The sequence below is a fragment of the Bos grunniens genome, chromosome 4 (assembly GCF_055505025.1).
Source record: "Bos grunniens cultivar Pamir isolate PY7600 chromosome 4, Bosgru_T2T1.0, whole genome shotgun sequence".
In the NCBI taxonomy this organism is placed as follows: domain Eukaryota; kingdom Metazoa; phylum Chordata; class Mammalia; order Artiodactyla; family Bovidae; genus Bos; species Bos grunniens.
The window spans coordinates 109372501-109390258 of NC_141168.1; the positions used below are offsets into that span (position 1 = coordinate 109372501).

General features: G+C 39.1%; 1 long non-coding RNA gene across 1 annotated transcript in view; it reads right to left on the bottom strand.

Moving 5' to 3' along the window:
* LOC147374666 (uncharacterized) overlaps positions 1-16724 on the bottom strand; it is a 70088-nt gene extending 53364 nt beyond the window's left edge. Inside the window, exon 1 of the long non-coding RNA XR_015163012.1 lies at positions 16585-16724. This is a non-coding gene — a long non-coding RNA (uncharacterized LOC147374666). The remainder of the gene's footprint in view (positions 1-16584) is intronic.
* Between the last annotated feature and the right edge of the window lie 1034 nt (positions 16725-17758).

Genomic DNA, 17758 nt, shown 5'->3' on the forward strand with positions numbered 1-17758 from the left:
CCCCCACTGGAGGCAGAGAGGCAGGCAGGTGACAGCCAGAGCGGAAAGGGGCGATCTCGGCCCCAGAGAGGCATCTTCCACCAAACTGCAAGCAGGCCCCCAGTTGCTAACCAAGGCTTCCTGGGATCCTGGACAGTTGACATCAGCCAGGAGGGTCGCAGCCAGAGATCAGTTCCCCAGAGACACACCTGAGACAGCACTCCTGCTGCACCAAGCGGGAAACTGAGTGGCTGGGATGGGGGAAGTGGTAAGACACACCGCCCCACCTGGGGAGAGTGTGCTCGCCAAGCACCTGGTCGCCAGAGCTACTCAGACCTGGGAAAGGCACAAAACACAGGTCCAACCAAGTCTGTGCCTTTGTGGAGTACCCGAGCACCTGAACCTGAGTGGCTTAGACCTGGAAAGTGCATGCAACCCAGGGCCCACTTTAGACAGATCCCCTGCTAAGCAGCCTGGAGCCTGAGCAGTGTCGACAGGTAAAGCACACACACCGTGAGTGGGGGCAAACCCAGTGAGGCTGAAACACTGCGAGCACTCCCCACACACACCAGTGATATCTGTTTGCAGTGTTCCTCCTTCCTCACAGCAAAACTGAACAAGTCAGCCTAAATAAGTGACCACCTCTGCTACCTTGTGTCAGGGTAGAAATTAGACACTGAAGAGACTTGCAAACAGAAGAAGCCAAAATAAACAGAGGGAACTGCTTTGGAAGTGACAGGTGCAACAGATTAAAACCCTGTAGTTAGCACTGACTACATTAGAAGGGGCCTATAGACCTCGAGAAGAAGTATAAGCTGGAACAAGGAACTATCTGAAACTGAACTGACCCCAAACTGCCCGCAACAGCGCCAGAGAAATCCTAGATATATTTTATTATTATCATTTTTTAATTTTTAAATTTTAAGACCCTTATTACTCTTTTAATTTTCATTTTTATAACCTACTATTACCTTGCAAAAAAAGACCCTATTTTTAAAATATATATATTTTATAATTTTTGTGATTTTGTTTTGTTTTTTTAATATTGTATTTTTGAGAGTCTAACCGCTACTCTAGATTTTTAATCTTTACTTTTTGGTATTTGTTATCAATTTTGTACCTTTAAGAATCCAATCTTCAGTACCCATTTTAACTTAGGAGAGTGATTACTGGCTTGATTGCCCTCTCTCCCTTTGACTCTCCTTTTTCTCCCCCAGGTAACCTCTATCACCTCCCTCCCCCTTCTCTTCTCTACACAACTCTGGCAATCTCTGTGTGTGTTCCAGGCTGTGGAGAACGTATCAGTTCAGTTCAGTTCAGTCGCTCAGTCATGTCCGACTCTTTGTGACCCCATGAATCGCAGCACACCAGGCCTCCCTGTCCATCACAAACTCCCGGGGTTCACTGAGATTCAAGTCCATCGAGTCAGTGATGCCATCCAGCCATCTTATCCTCTGGTGTCCCCGTCTCCTCCTGCCCCCAATCCCTCCCAGCATCAGAGTCTCTTCCAATGAGTCAACTCTTCGCATGAGGTGGTCAAAGTACTGGAGTTTCAGCTTCAGCATCATTCCCTCCAAAGAAATCCCAGGCTGATCTCCTTCAGAATGGACTAGTTGGATCTCCTTGCAGTCCAAGGGACTCTCAAGAGTCTTCTCCAATACCACAGTTCAAAAGCATCAATTCTTTGGTGCTCAGCCTTCTTCACAATCCAACTCTCACATCCATGATTACTGCCTAGATCTAGCTCTCTCCTTTCGATTCCCCCTTTTCTCCTCCTGCTCACCTCTATCTCCTTCCTCCCTCTTCTCTTCTCTATGTAACTCCGTGAACCTCTCTGAGGGATCCAGTCTGTGGAGAGCACATAGGGAATTGATTACTGGCTAGATTGCTCTCTCCCCTTTTGATTCCCCCTCTTCTCCTCCTGGTCAACACTATCTCCCTCCTCCCTCTTCTCTTCTCCATGTAACTCTGAGAACCTCTCTGGGTGTCCCTCACTGTGGAGAATCTTTTCTCCATTAACTTAGATGTTTTATCATCAGTGCGGTATGGATGGAGAAGTCTTAGGCTACTGTAAGAATAAGACTGAAAACCAGAGGCAGGAGGCTTAAATCCAAAATTTGAGAACACCAGAAAACTCCTGACTCCAGAGAACATTAATCGACAAGAGCTCATCCAAAAGCCTCCATACCTACACTGAAACCAAGCTCTACCCAAGAGCCAACAAGTTCCAGAGCAAGACATACCATGCTAATTCTCTAGCAATGCAGAAACATAGCCCTGAGCATTAATATACAGGCTGTCCAAAGTCACACCAAACCCACAGACACCTCAAAATTCACTACTGGACACTTCATTGCACTCCAGAGAGAAGAGATCCAGCTCCACCCACCAGAACACTGACACAAGCTTCCCGAACCAGGAAACCTTGACAAGCCACTCGTCCACCCCACTCACAGGGAGGAACCTCCACAATAAAGAGGAACCACAAGCTTGAAGCATACAGAAAGACCACCCCCAAACACAGGAGTCTAAACAAGATGAAAAGGCAGATAAATATTCAGCAGGTAAAGGAACATGATAAATGCCCACCAAACCAAACAAAAGAGGAGACGGAGAGTCTACCTGAAAAAGAATTCAGAATAATAATAGTAAAAATGATCCAAAATCTTGAAAACAAAATGGAGTTACAAATAAATAGCCTGGATACAAGGATTGAGATGATGCAAGAAATGTTTTGGAAGGAATGATGCTAAAGCTGAAACTCCAGTACTTTGGCCACCTCAGGCAAAGAGTTGACTCATTGGAAAAGACTCTGATGCTGGGAGGGATTGGGGGCAGAAGGAGAAGGGGACGACAGAGGATGAGATGGCTAGATGGCATCACTGACTAGATGGACATGAGTTTGAGTGAACTCTGGGAGTTGGTGATGGACAGGGAGGCCTGGCGTGCTGCAATTCATGGGGTCGCAAAGAGTCAGACACGAATGAGTGACTGAACTGAACTGAACTGAACTGAAGAAATGTTTAACAAGGACCTAGAAGAAATAAAAAAGAGTCAATCAATCATGAATAATGCAATAACTGAGACCAAAAACACTCTGGAGGCAACCAACAGTAGAATAACTAAGACAGAAGATAGGATAAGTGAGGTGAAAGATAGAATGGTGGAAATAAATGAAGCAGAGAGGAAAAAAGATAAAAGAATGAAAAGAAATTAGGACAACCACAGAGACCTCTGGGACAATGTCAAACACTCCAACATTCGAATCACAGGAGTCCCAGAAAAAGAAGACAAAAAGAAAGGCCATGAGAAAATACTTAAGGACATAATAGTTGAAAATTTCCCTAAAATGGGGAAGGAAATAGCCACCCAAGTCCAAGAAACCCAGAGAGTCCCAAACAGGATAAACCCAAGGTGAGACACCCCAAGACACATATTAACCAAATAATGAAGATAAAACACAAAGAATAAATATTAAAAGCAGCAAGAGAAAAACAACAAATAACACACAAGGGAATTCCCATAAGGATAATAGCTGATCTTTCAATAGAAACTCTTCAGGCCAGAAGAGAATGGCAGGACATACTTAAAGTGATGAAAGAGAAAAACCTACAACCCAGATTACTGTACCCAGCAAGGATCTCATTCAAATATGAAGAAGAAATCAAAAGCTTTACAGATAAGCAAAAGCTCAGAGAATTCAGCACCACCAAACCAGCTCTTCAACAAATGCTAAAGGATCTTCTTTAGCCAGGAAACACATAAAAGGTTTATAAACTCCAACCCAAAACAACAAAGTAAATGGCAATGGGATCATACTTATCAATAATTATCTTAAATGTAAATGGGTTGAATGCCCCAACCAAAAGACAAAGACTGGCTGAATGGATACAAAAACAAGACCCCTATAGACGCTGTCTACAAGAGACCCACCTCAAAACAAGGGACACATACAGACTGAAAATGAAGAGCTGGAAAAAGATATTTCATGCAAATGGAAACCAAAAGAAAGCAGGAGTAGCAATACTCATATCAGATAAAATAAACTTTGAAATAAAGGCTGTGAAAAGAGACAAAAAAGGACACTACATAATGATCAAAGGGCCAATCCAAGAAGAAGATATAACAATTATAAATATATATGCACCCAACTTAGGAGCACCGCAATATGTAAGGCAAATGCTAACAAGTATGAAAGGGGAAATTAACAGTAACACAATAATAGTGGGAGACTTTAATACCCCACACACATCTTTAGATAGATCAACTAAACAGAAAATTAGCAACACAATTTTAACACACAAACTTTTAAAACACAAACTTTAAATGATACAATGGACCAGTTAGACCTCATGGATATCTATAGGACATTTCATCCCAAAACAATAAATTTCACCTTTTTCTCAAGTGCACATGGAAATTTCTCCAGGATAGATCACATCTTGGGCCATAAATCTAGCCTTGGTAAATTCAAAAAAATTGAAATAATTCCAAGCATCTTTTCTGATCACAATGCAGTAAGATTAGATGTCAACTACAGGGAAAAAAAACTATTAAAAATACAAACATATGGAGGCTAAACAACACACTTCTGAATAACCAACAAGTCATAGCCAAAATCAAAAAATAAATCAAAATATGCATAGAAAAGAATGAAAATGAAGACACAACAACACAAAACCTGTGGGACACAGTAAAAACAGTGCTAAGGGAAAGGTTCATGGCAATACAAGCTTACCTTAAGAAACAAGAGAAAAGTCATATAAATAACTTAACTCTACACCTAAAGCAACTAGAAGAGGAAGTAATGAAGCACTCCATGGTTAGTAGAAGGAAAGAAATCATAAAAATTAGGGCAGAAATAAATGAAAAAGAATCAAAGGAGACCATACCAAAAATCAACAAAGCTAAAAGCTGGTTCTCTGAGAAGATAAACAAAATAGACAAACTATTAGCCAGACTCATCAAGACAAAAAGGGAGAAGAATCAAATCAACAAAATTAGAAATGAAAGTGCAGAAATCACAATAGACAACACAGAAATACAAAGGACCATAAGAGACCACTATCAGCAACTATATGCCAATAAAACGGACAACTTGGAAGAAATGGACAAATTCTTAGAAAAGTATAACTTTCCAAAAGTGAACCAGGAAGAAATAGAAAACCTTAACAGACCCATCACAAGCACGGAAATTGAAACTGTAATCAGAAATCTTCCAGCAAACAAAAGCCCAGGACCAGATGGCTTCACAACTGAATTCCACCAAAAATTTAAAGAAGAGTTAACACCTATCCTACTCAAACTCTTCCAGAAAATTGAAGAGGAAGGTAAACTTCCAAACTCATTCTGTGAGGCCACCATCACCCTAATACCAAAACCAGACAAAGATACCACAAAAAAGAGGAAACTACAGGCCAATATCACTGATGAACATAGATGCAAAAATCCTTAACAAAATTCTAGCAAACAGAATCCAACAACACATTAAAAAGATCATACATCATGACCAAGTGGACTTTATCCCATGGATGCAAGGATTCTTTAATACCCACAAATCAATCAATGTGATACACCATATTAACAAATTGGAAGATAAAAACCATATGATTATCTCAATAGATGCAGAGAAAGCCTTTGACAAAATTCAACATCCATTTATGATAAAAACACTCCAGAAAGCAGGAATAGAAGGAACATGCTAAGTCACTTCAGTTGTGTCCGACTCTGTGCGACCCCATAGACAGCAGCCCACCAGGCTTCCCTGTCCCTGGGATTCTCCAGGCAAGAACACTGGAGTGGGTTGCCATTTCCTTCTCCAATGCATGAAAGTGAAAAGTGAAAGGGAAGCCGCTCAGTGGTGTCCGACTCTTAGCGACCCCATGGACTGCCGCCTACCAAGCTCCTCCGTCCATGGGATTTTCCAGGCAAGAGTACTGGAGTGGTGTGCCATTGCCTTCTCCAGAAGGAACATACCTCAACATAATAAAAGCCATATATGATAAACCCATAGCAAACATTATCCTCAATGGTGAAAAATTGAAAGCATTTCCCCTAAAGTCAGAAATAAGACAAGGGTGCCCAGTCTCACCACTACTATTCAACATAGTTTTGGAAGTTTTAGCCACAGCAATCAGAGCAGAAAAAGAAATAAAAGGAATCCAGATTTGAAAAGAAGAAGCAAAAGTCTCACTGTTTGCAGATGACATGATCCTTTACATAGAAAACCCTAAAGACTCCACCAGATAATTACTAGAGCTAATCAATGAATATAGTAAAGTTTCAGGATACAAAATTAACACAGAGAACTCCAGTGTATTCTTATACACTAACAATGAGAAAACAGAAAGAGAAATTAAGGAAACAATTCCATTAACAATTACAATGAAAAGAATAAAATACTTAGGAACAAACCTACCTAAAGAAACAAAAGGCCTATATATAGAAACTATAAAACACTGATGAAAGAAATCAAAGATGACACAAATAGATGGAGAAATATACCGTGTTCATGGATCAGAAGAATCAATATAGTGAAAATGATTACCCAAAGCCATCTATAGATTCAATGCAGTCCCTATCAAGATACCAATGGTATTTTTCAAAGAACTAGAACAAATAATTTCACAATTTGTATAGAAATACAAAAAACCTCAAATAGCCAAAGCAATCTTGAGAAACAAGAATGGAACTGGAGGAATCAACCTGCCTGACTTCAGGCTATACTGCAAATCTACAGTCATCAGGACAGTATGGTACTGGCACACAGACAGAAAAATAGATCAATGGAACAAAATAGAAAGCCCAGAGATAAATCCACACACCTATGGACACCTTATCTTTGGCAAAGGAGGCAAGAATATACAATGGAAAAAAGACAATCTCTCTAACAAGTGGTGCTGGGAAAACTTGTAACAGAATGAAACTAAAATACTTTCTAACACCATACACAAAAATAAACTCAAAACAGATTAAAGATCTAAATGTAAGACCAGAAACTATAAAACTCCTAGAGGAAAACACAAGCAAAACAGTCTCTGACATAAACCACAGCAGGATCCTCTATGATCCACCTCCCAAAGTAATGGAAATAAAAGCAAAAATAAACAAATGGGACCTAATTAAACTGAAAAGCTTTTGCACAACGAAGGAAACTATAACCAAGGTGAAAAGACAGCCTTCAGAATGGGAGAAAATAATAGCAAATGAAGCAATGGACAAAGAATTAATCTCAAAAATATACAAGCAGCTCCTGCAGCTCAATTCCAGAAAAATAAGTGACTCAATCAAAAACTGGGCCAAAGAACTAAACAGATATTTCTCCAAAGAAGACATACAGATGGTTAACAAACACATGAAAAGATGCTCAACATCACTCATTATCAGAGAAATGCAAATCAAAACCACAATGAGGTACCATCTCACGCCAGTCAGAATGGCTGCTAGCAAAAAGTCTACAAACAATAAATGCTGGAGAGAGTGCGGAGAAAAGGGAACCCTCTTACACTGCTGGTGGGAATACAAACTAGTATACAGCCACTATGGAGAACAGTGTGGTGATTCCTTAAAAAACTGGAAATAGAACTGCCACATGACCCAGCAATCCCACTGTGGGGCATACACACGGAGGAAACCAGAATGGAAAGAGACACATGTACCCCAATGTTCATCGCAGCACTGTTTACAATAGCCAGGACATGGAAGCAACCTAGATGTCCATCAGCAGACAAATGGATAAGAAAGCTGTGGTACATATACACAATGGAGTATTTATTACTCAGCCATTAAAAAGAATGCATTTGAATCAGTTCTAATGAGGTGGATGAAACTGGAGCCTATTATACAGAGTGAAGTAAGCCAGAAAGATAAACACCAATACAGTATACTAATGCATATATATGGAATTTAGAAAGATGCCAATGATAACCCTGTATGCAAGACAGCAAAAGAGACACAGATGTTAAAAAGTCTCTTGGACTCTGTGGGAGAAGGCGAGGGTGGGATGATTTGAGAGGGTAGCATTGAATCATGTATATTATCATATGTGAAGCAGATTGCTGGTCCAGGTTCGATGCATGAGACAGGGTGCTCAGGGCTGGTGCACTGGGATGACCCTAGGGGATGAGATGGGGAGGGAGGTGGGAGGGGAGTTCTGGATGGGGAACACATGTGTACCTGTGGCTGATTCATGTTGATGTTTTGCAAAAAACACTACAATATTATAAAGTAATTAGCCTCCAATTAAAATAAATTAATTAATTTTTTTAAAAAATAAAGAAGTTCTTCACTACTTCAAAAATTACAAAAATATTTTTCAATATTAATGCCTTCAAAATAGCACTTTTACCATTAACAAGTCAACCTTTAATATATCTGAGAATTTTGGAGGTAGAGGTAGTCTAAATTTTTTTTCAGTGTGGATTCCAATTGTACCAGCACTTTTGGTTGAAAAAAACCTGTATTTCTCCATTTATCTGTTATGCCATGTCTCTCATATCTTAAGTGTCTGTTTATTCATGATTTTTTTTTCTGGGATACTGGTTCTGTCCATTGTCCTACATGTCTGTCACTGAAGCATATCATTTTATTAAAAATGAATAATAATTTTTATATCTAGTTCAAAAAAGTCCATGTGCTTTTGGGAATGGAGCAAGTTACAATGTCCCAAGATTCACTGTTCTTACTGTGATCATCTGTTTTTCTTGAAACTAAATTATAATAATTTATCTACAAATATATTTGGAATGCCTTATGTAGAATCATATCATTAGTGAATACTGATAATTTTGTCTATTGTCTTCCATTCCTTCTGATTTATTTTGCTTTTCTAAAGACACCCCATACAATGTTTAATAGACATAGTGAAACAAAGATTACTGTTCTTATTGCCAATTCAAAGCAAAAACTTTTCATTTTGCTATTAAGTATAATGTTGCTATAGTTTTTTTTAATTGGAGTATCAGTTCAGTTCAGTTCAGTTCAGTCGCTCAGTCATGTCTGACTCTTTGCGACCTCATGAATCGCAGCACGCCAGGCCTCCCTGTCCATCACCAACTCCCGGAGTTCACTCAGACTTACATCCATCGAGTCAGTGATGCCATCCAGCCATCTCATCCTCTGCCGTCCCCTTCTCCTCCTACCCCCAATCCCTCCCAGCGTCAGAGTCTTTTCCAATGAGTCAACTCTTCGCATGAGGTAGCCAAAGTACTGGAGTTTCAGCTTTAGCATCATTCCTTCCAAAGAAATCCCAGGGCTGATCTCCTTCAGAATGGACTGGTTGGATCTCCTTGCAGTCCAAGGGACTCTCAAGAGTCTTCTCCAACATCACAGTTCAAAAGCATCAATTCTTCGGTGCTCAGCTTTCTTCACAGTCCAACTCTCACATCCATACATGACCACAGGAAAAACCATAGCCTTGACTAGACGCACCTTTGTTGGCAAAGTAATGTCTCTGCTTTTGAATATGCTATCTAGGTTGGTCATAACTTTCCTTCCAAGGAGTATGCATCTTTTAATTTCATGGCTGCAGTCACCATCTGCAGTGATTTTGGAGCCCAGAAAAATAAAGTCTGACACTGTTTCCACTGTTGCCCCATCTATTTCCCATGAAGTAATGGGACCGGATGCCATGATCTTCGTTTTCTGAATGTTGAGCTTTAAGCCAACTTTTTGACTCTCCACTTTCACCTTCATCAAGAAGCTTTTTAGTTCCTCCTCACTTTCTGCCATAAGGGTGGTGTCATCTGCATATCTGAGGTTATTGATATTTCTCCTGGCAATCTTGATTCCAGCTTGTGTTTCTTCCAGTCCAGTGTTTCTCATGATGTACTCTGCATATAAGTTAAATAAGCAGGGTGACAATATACAGCCTTGACGTACTCCTTTTCCTATTTGGAACCAGTCTGTTGTTCCATGTCCAGTTCTAACTGTTGCTTCCTGACCTGCATACAGATTTCTCAAGAGGCAGGTCAGGTGGTCTGGTGTTCCCATCTCTTTCAGAATTTCCCACAGTTTATTGTGATCCATACAAAGGCTTTGGCATAGTCAGTAAAGCAGAAATAGATGTTTTTCTGGAACTCTCTTGCTTTTTCCATGATCCAGTGGATGTTGGAAATTTGATCTTTGGTTCCTCTGCCTTTTCTAAAACCAGCTTGAACATCAGGAAGTTCATGGTTCACATATTGCTGAAGCCTGGCTTGGAGAATTTTGAGCATTACTTTACTAGTGTGTGAGATGAGTGCAATTGTGCGGTAGTCTGAGCATCCTTTGGCATTGCCTTTCTTTGGGATTGGAATGAAAACTGACCTTTTCCAGTCCTGTGGCCACTGCTGAGTTTTCCAAATTTGCTGTCATATTGAGTGCAGCACTTTCACAGCATCATCTTTCAGGATTTGAAATAGCTCAACCGGAATTCCATAGTTGCTTTAAAATGTTGTGTTGTCTTCTGCTGTACAGCAAAGTGAATTAGTCATACGTATACATGTATCCCCTCTTCTTTGGATTTCCTTCCCTTTTAAGTCTAACCTCTATCAAATTAAGAAATTTTGTTTTTCCCTCAGGTTACTAACATATCTATCTTATATGAATATTGAATTTGTCTGCATGTATTGACATGAAAATATAATTATAATTCTTTAAATTCTTAATGTAGTAAATTACACTAATTGATTTTATAACATTAAACCAAACTTTGATTTCTTAGATAAATTCAACATGTGATTTCTTATTCTTTTATGTTTTCTGTAGCATATTTTGACACTACTTCATACCAGTCAGAATGACCATCATTAAAAAGTCTATAAATACCAAATGTTGGAAAGGATGTTTAGAAAAGGGAACCTTCATACACTATTGGTAGGACAGTAAACTGGTGCAACCTCAATGGAAAACAGTATGGAGGCTCCTCAAAAAACTAAAAATAGAACTATCATATGATTCATCAGTTCCACTCCTGGGTACATATCTGAAAACAAAAACATTAATTTGAAAAGATACATGCTCCCCAATGTTAATAGTAGTACTATTTACAACAGGCTAGATATGGAAGCAACCCAAATACCTATCAATGAATGAATAAAAAGATGTGTATTTACAATGGACTATTAGTCATAAAAAAGAAGTAAATTCTGCTACATGCAGCAACATTGACGGACTTAGGGAATATCATACTTGCTGCTGCTGCTAAGTCGCTTCAGTCGTGTCCGACTCTGTGCGACCCCATAGCCAGCAGCCCATTAGGCTCCTCTCTCCCTGGGATTCTCCAGGCAAGAACACTGGAGTGGCTTGCCATTTCCTTCTCCAATGCATGAAAGTAAAAAGTGAAAGTGAAGTTGCTCAGTTGTGTCTGACTCTTAGCGACCCCATAGACTGCAGCCTACCAGGCTCCTCCGTCCATGGATTTTCCAGGCAAGAGTACTGGAGTGGGGTGCCATTGCCTTCTCCGAGGGAATATTATACTTAGCGAAATAAATTAGACAAAAACAAATACTGTATGATATCACCTACATGTGGAGCCTAAAAATAATACAAATGGATATATATGCAAAACAGAAACAGACCCACAGATATAGAAATCAAACTAGTGGTTACAAAAGGGGAGAAGTAAGGGGAAGGGGCAAAAGGGTATGAGATTAAGAGATACAAAATACTATGTATAAAATAGATAAGCAAGAATGATCTTTCCAATAGCATAGGAAATTATACTTGATAAAATAACTTGTAATGGAATATAATTTGTAAAAATACTGAATCACGGTGCTGAACATCTGAAATTAATATAATGATGTAAATAAACTCTAATTAAAAAAGAAGAGCAAATTATATGCAAAGTAAAAGAAAACTCCAAACTGGGTGGAAACAACTGAAACAGGAAATGAACAAAATACCAAGACAATCAATAAAGTCTGATTTTCTGGAAAGATTAATCAAGTTGAATAGTCAGAAAAATAGAGGAAATAAAATTTAGCATCAGGAATAAAAACACTAAAATGATAATAAGGACATATTATGAACAATTTTAAAATGCAGATAAATATGATATAGCATTCAGCAAATCATGACTTTCAAAAACATTATGTTAAATTTTAAAAGCCAGGAATGGAAGACTGATTCCCAAATAATTCCAATTATATAGATTCCAAGAACAGATAAAAGTCATTAAATAGTGACAGATACAGAAATCATGTTGGGGGAAGGGAGAAATGATTGAAAAGGTGCATGAGAGAAATTTCTGGTGTGCTGCAAATAGTCTATAATATGATTTTCTTTGGTATTTACAGAAGTTTATACAATTGTTAAAACCAAGCATTTGTGATCTGCATATTGTATACCATGTGAACCATACCTCAATTTAGAAAAATCTTTACAAATTCAACTTCCTTACTTGCATCCTGTGTTTAGAAAAGAGGTTGAACCCTATCAGTGCCTTACTTTTGACATCTTCATGATCTGATATTCTTCCTTTGCTTATTAGTTTTCTCCTCATCCACTAGTCATATTTATACATCTTTCCAGACATGTTCTTTCCTCTCTATATGCCTTTCCCAAAGCTATTTGTGCTTTCTGGAATACTGTCCTCCTTGACCTATTCATTCTTCTGATTCCTCAAAGCTCAGTTCTAATCCCCTTTACGTCTTGCCAATCTATTCCTGCCATGATTATTATTATTAAAATGACTAATAGTAACTATCATTTATGGAGCATTTTACATGCTGTACCCTGTGCTGTTTACATGTATAGTCATTTCTCATAGCAACCACATGTGGTAGGTAATATTATCCCTCTTTGTACTGTAAACCAAGGCTCAGAAACACTTTTCAAAGTGTTTGTAGAACACAACTAGAAAGAAACAAAGCCAAGAATTCAAACTAGTAAGACTGTGGTCTTGAACCCATTGTATCACATTTAGTCCTATGCCTTCTTGTGGTCAGCATGAGTAAGCACTTTAATACAATGGGTTTTTGTTGTCACTGTCTCTTGAGAATAGAAACCAAGGCTGTCCTTTCTCTTCCTCCTCCTAAAATACTTAACATATTTGTAGTCACATAGACAATGAGGGAAATAGTTGCTGATTGAAAATAAAGTTGTCTCCAAGTTTCCACGGCTAGATCTTTGCCTAAGTAAATAAAGGAAACACCCGTAACAGTTATGGCTAAAATAATGGGAGTTCTGTTGACATATGACTAAATTATGGCCAATATTATCACTTGGCTGACATACTCTACATAGGTTATACGTGTTAATGATTAAAGCTAACCTCTTAAACATTAACATGAATACAGGAACATAGTTATTATCTGTACAAATATTTGGTATTCATTAGCACCATAATGAAAGCAAGGCTAAGTCATTTGGGTAAAGAGCTTTTAACACAAATTAAAGCTGAGAGTATTTTATTCCACTTCCTTGTATTTAAAAAAAAAAACAACCGTGACATGTGGATTGTAATTTGAGTTGTCTCTTGTTAAATTAGTTGAGAGGAAGTTCTCTGTCATCCTTTTGTTTCTTTAGGTAAAAGATAAATATTTTCTTTCTGAATATCTCAAGGAGTTCTTATTTTATTATCAGTGAATAATCATTATGCAAGCTTTCTCCGCCCCTAATCTTCTGATCTTCTCAATATCACAGGGAACTATATTTATTTTTCTTTCTCTTGCCCTCTGTGGAGAAGGAAATGGCAACCCACTCCAGTATTCTTGCCTCCTGTGGACAGAGGAGCCTGGTGGGCTGCTGTCCATAGGATTGCACAGAGTCAGACACAACTGAAGCGACTTACCATGCATGCATGCATTGGAGAAGGAAACGGCAACCCACTCCAGTATTCTTGCCTGGAGAATCCCAGGGACAGAGGAGCCTGATGGCCTGCTGTCTATGGGGTTGCGCAGAGTTGGACACGACTGAAGCAACAGCAGCAGCAGCTTACCCTCTAACTGCCAAGTAGGCATAGCCTTTGATAAGTATAACAAAAGACTGGAAGGCAGGTACAGAATAAAATCCAGGCTATTTCTGTCTTTCATCTCTCTCTACTCCTGGTGCTATCCTTGGCAGGGGTCACATAGCCTGCTACCTCCAACTTTCATTACACAGCCTTCCACCTGTCCCCATGATTCTAACTTCCATAGGAAGACCCAGCTTCTGGATTCTGGTCATACCACCCCTTTTTATCTTGTCCTTCCAGCTTTGGGGTGGCAGAACTGTCTTACTGCTCTTAACTCTAGATTGCTTCACCATCTGCTTTTTGGTGTCACCTCTTTATTTAAAAAATATATAGACAACCACGTTCCAGTAATTGTTCCCTGGATTTAATTAATCCCCCCTTTTGAAAGACCTGGAGAGGTGGGTTTTCTTATTTGGACCTTGACTGGTATATATAATAACCATTCTCTTCTAAACCAATTAGTTAATATGTTGTAATAATATACTTCCAAAACATTTCAAAAGCAATACGAATGAAACTTCTCAGAAAACAAGTAAATAATTTACAAAAATGCTTTTATTTTCTGTTTTGCTCGTTCAAGACTTGATGACAGCAATTAGTATCACTATGGAAGTCTCATTGTCCCTACTCTTGTTGATAATATAAAACTAAAACTCACATGGATGAGCATGATAACACTGATTTCTCTCTTTGGGTCTGTGTTTCCTTCTTATTTGAATTTTTGGGTATATTTGTCAGGAACTGGTATGTTTAACATAAAATATTACCCGTTCATTAGTAACCAGTAGAAGTCTTTCATTAAATAAAATGAAATAGACTAGAGATGGCAATCAAAATCGTGCTCTAAAAGAGAAGTAGCCACACTTTTGAACGATGAGTTAGCCTAAAGGCAACACCTTTCTTCCTATGGATTTATTAATAAATTAGCAAGTTCTATTAGCTCATCTAATTTTTTTACATCACAAATACATATTAACAAAATAACATCTCATTGCTGTCGAGATAAATTAGAGCACATTTTGTTAAACCCATTGAAATTCAGGACTCGTCAGGTCTACCATAAGACAAGCCCTTGACAAAGACATCCGGAGCTCCAATGAGTAATGCTGTTGACTGTGCCATATATATGTGACACACGTATCTGTGACAATTCTGAGAAACCCAGACTTGAAGCTTCCTGTATCAGCAATAGCAAACTAAGAAGTGTCCTTTGTTTCTACTATTCCGATATGAATAGAAGGGAGGAGCCCTACAAAAGCCAGCACCTCCTTTGATAACCTGCCTCTTGTGTAGCAGTGCTGTTAACCCAACAGGAAATTGCTGCTGCTGCTGCGTCACTTCAGTCGTGTCCGACTCTGTGCAACCCCACAGACGGCAGCCCACCAGACTTCCCATCCCTGGGATTCTCCAGGCAAGAACACTGGAGTGGGTTGCCATTTCCTTCTCCAATGCATGAAAGTGAAAAGAGAAAGTGAAGTCACTCAGTCGTGTCCGACTCTAACAACCCCATGGGCTGCAGCCTACCAGGCTCCTCCGTCCATGGGATTTTCTAGGCAAAAGTACTGGAGTGGGGTGCCGTTGCCTTCTCCCAAAAGGAAATTAAATGTCTTCAAATGTGTCAGTGGAAAAGAAGCCTGAACCGCTGCTGCTATTCTTTACTTGAATAACTCCATCAATTGCCTCTCTGGATAAGAACAACAACAACAAATATGCTAACACAGATATAAGTGATGATTTGGAAAGAGGATTTAATGTCACTTAGATAATGTGTGATCCTGGAAAACATATCATCCTTTGGCTCTCAGCTAACTCTTCTATAAAGCAAAACATCTAAAGCAGCTGATCTCCAATCCTTTTTACCTCTAATATTCCTTTTTCTGGAATCTCCTTTCACCTTTGTTTGACTAACTAGACACGTGCAAAGGAAAATGGGAAACAGGACTTTCAAAGAGCTGTGATGTGGAAAAATAAAATTATTATGCATATTATTAATATATGGAAATCAGAACTAATAATAGTGGAAACCCTACAGGAAAAAAAAAAGTTAAACCATGTACACACACACACACACTATTAGGAAGTAAGGCAGAGTAGGGTGAAAGTTAAAGTTGGGTACCTCAAATAGAACAGAAGCAGAGAGGAACGCACCAAAGAGAACGATGCAGCAAGAAGCAGCTAACTAGGCAAATCATTTTCTTGTGCTCTCCCTTAAATACAAAGAGTAGTAAAGCTACCCACTTCATACTCACATTCAGTCTTCTGAGACAATTACAAACAAATGCACACAAGATAATGATCTTTTAAAACAAGACAGTGGCCCAAACATGTGGCAAAACTCCTTCTTCTATTTAAAAAGCACATGTCCTCAGCTAGGGAGGATTTCTTTTCTTTTCAGCCTGGCAGAAAGGAATTGCTTGAGCATCTGACAGTCAATCTCTGAAATATTTCCAATCTCTCCTTCTTTCATTTTTCATTTTATCTCATTCCCATGTAACTGAAAGTTAACCAGGAGGAAAATCCAATCTCTTATGTAGTTTCATTTAAAAACAGAAAACAGTTTATCAAGTTGAGTAGGTTCCTTTGAGCATTTTTACTCTACGAACAATTTATTCCTGAAGAGTAATTGAGAAGTAGCTTGGGTGGAAGAACGTTACACAATAAAGACATACCTCTGTATTTGGAGAGGAATTCACTTTGCAATAGTGAAGAAAAATCTAGTTGCTCCGTCCTGTGGTCAATGCACACACTACAAGGAGTGTTATGGAAAAACCAAACAGCTTTCAAATTTTCCAACAGCAGCTGACTGTTTAACCAGGAATGTCTTTTGTGTTCCTCAGGGCTGGTTGCCACAGAGTTTGGGGGTTTTTATCTTCTTATCATAGGATGATGCATAATTACCAGTTCTTTTGTACAAAGAGAACATAGATTTTTAAAATAATGTGGAATTCCAAATCCAGTGGTGAAATGTGCTTCTCACAGCATGTGACCACAAAGATCACGCTCCTCTGTCCCTGATATTTCCAAGAATACTACAGAGGGTTGCCATTTCCTCCTCTAAGGGATCTTCCCAACCTAGGGATCAAACCCACATCTCCTATGTCTCCTGTACTGGCAGGTGGATTCTGTACCACTAGAACCCAACAACTGGGAAGCCTCAAAGACTGTAGGAACATTATATTAATTTATTATTCCCTCTTAAACATCCCCCATCTCTTGACTAATCTGTCAACCCTGAATATAGTACAGGAAGTATCTAATCCTTTAGAATCTGTTCCAGAAATTTTGCAGTAGATAATCCTACACATTGCTGCTGCTATGTCGCTTCAGTCATGTCCGACTCTGTGCGACCCCACAGACTGCAGCCCACCAGGCTCCCCCGTCCCTGGGATTCTCCAGGCAAGAACACTGGAGTGGGTTGCCATTTCCTTCTCCAATGCATGAAAGTGAAAAGTGAAAGTGAAGTCGCTCAGTCGTGTCCGACTCCCAGCAACCCCATGGACCACAGCCTACCAGGCTCCTCCGTCCGTGGGATTTTCCAGGCAAGAGTACTGGAGTGGGGTGCCATTGCCTTCTCCAATCCTACACATTAGGGACTGCCAATCCTAGACACTAATATATATATATATATATATATATATATATACATGATATACCAAAAAAAGCAATAATAATAATAGTGGCTGCCATAATATCTAATACTTATTTGAGGACTTTACATCCATTATCTAATTTAATTTTCATGATTTTCTAAAGCAGGTACTGTTATGGTACACATTTTATAAATAAGGAAGGCAAGACTTGGAGAAGTTATGTTATTGTTGCTTAGTAGCTCCGTCGTCTCTG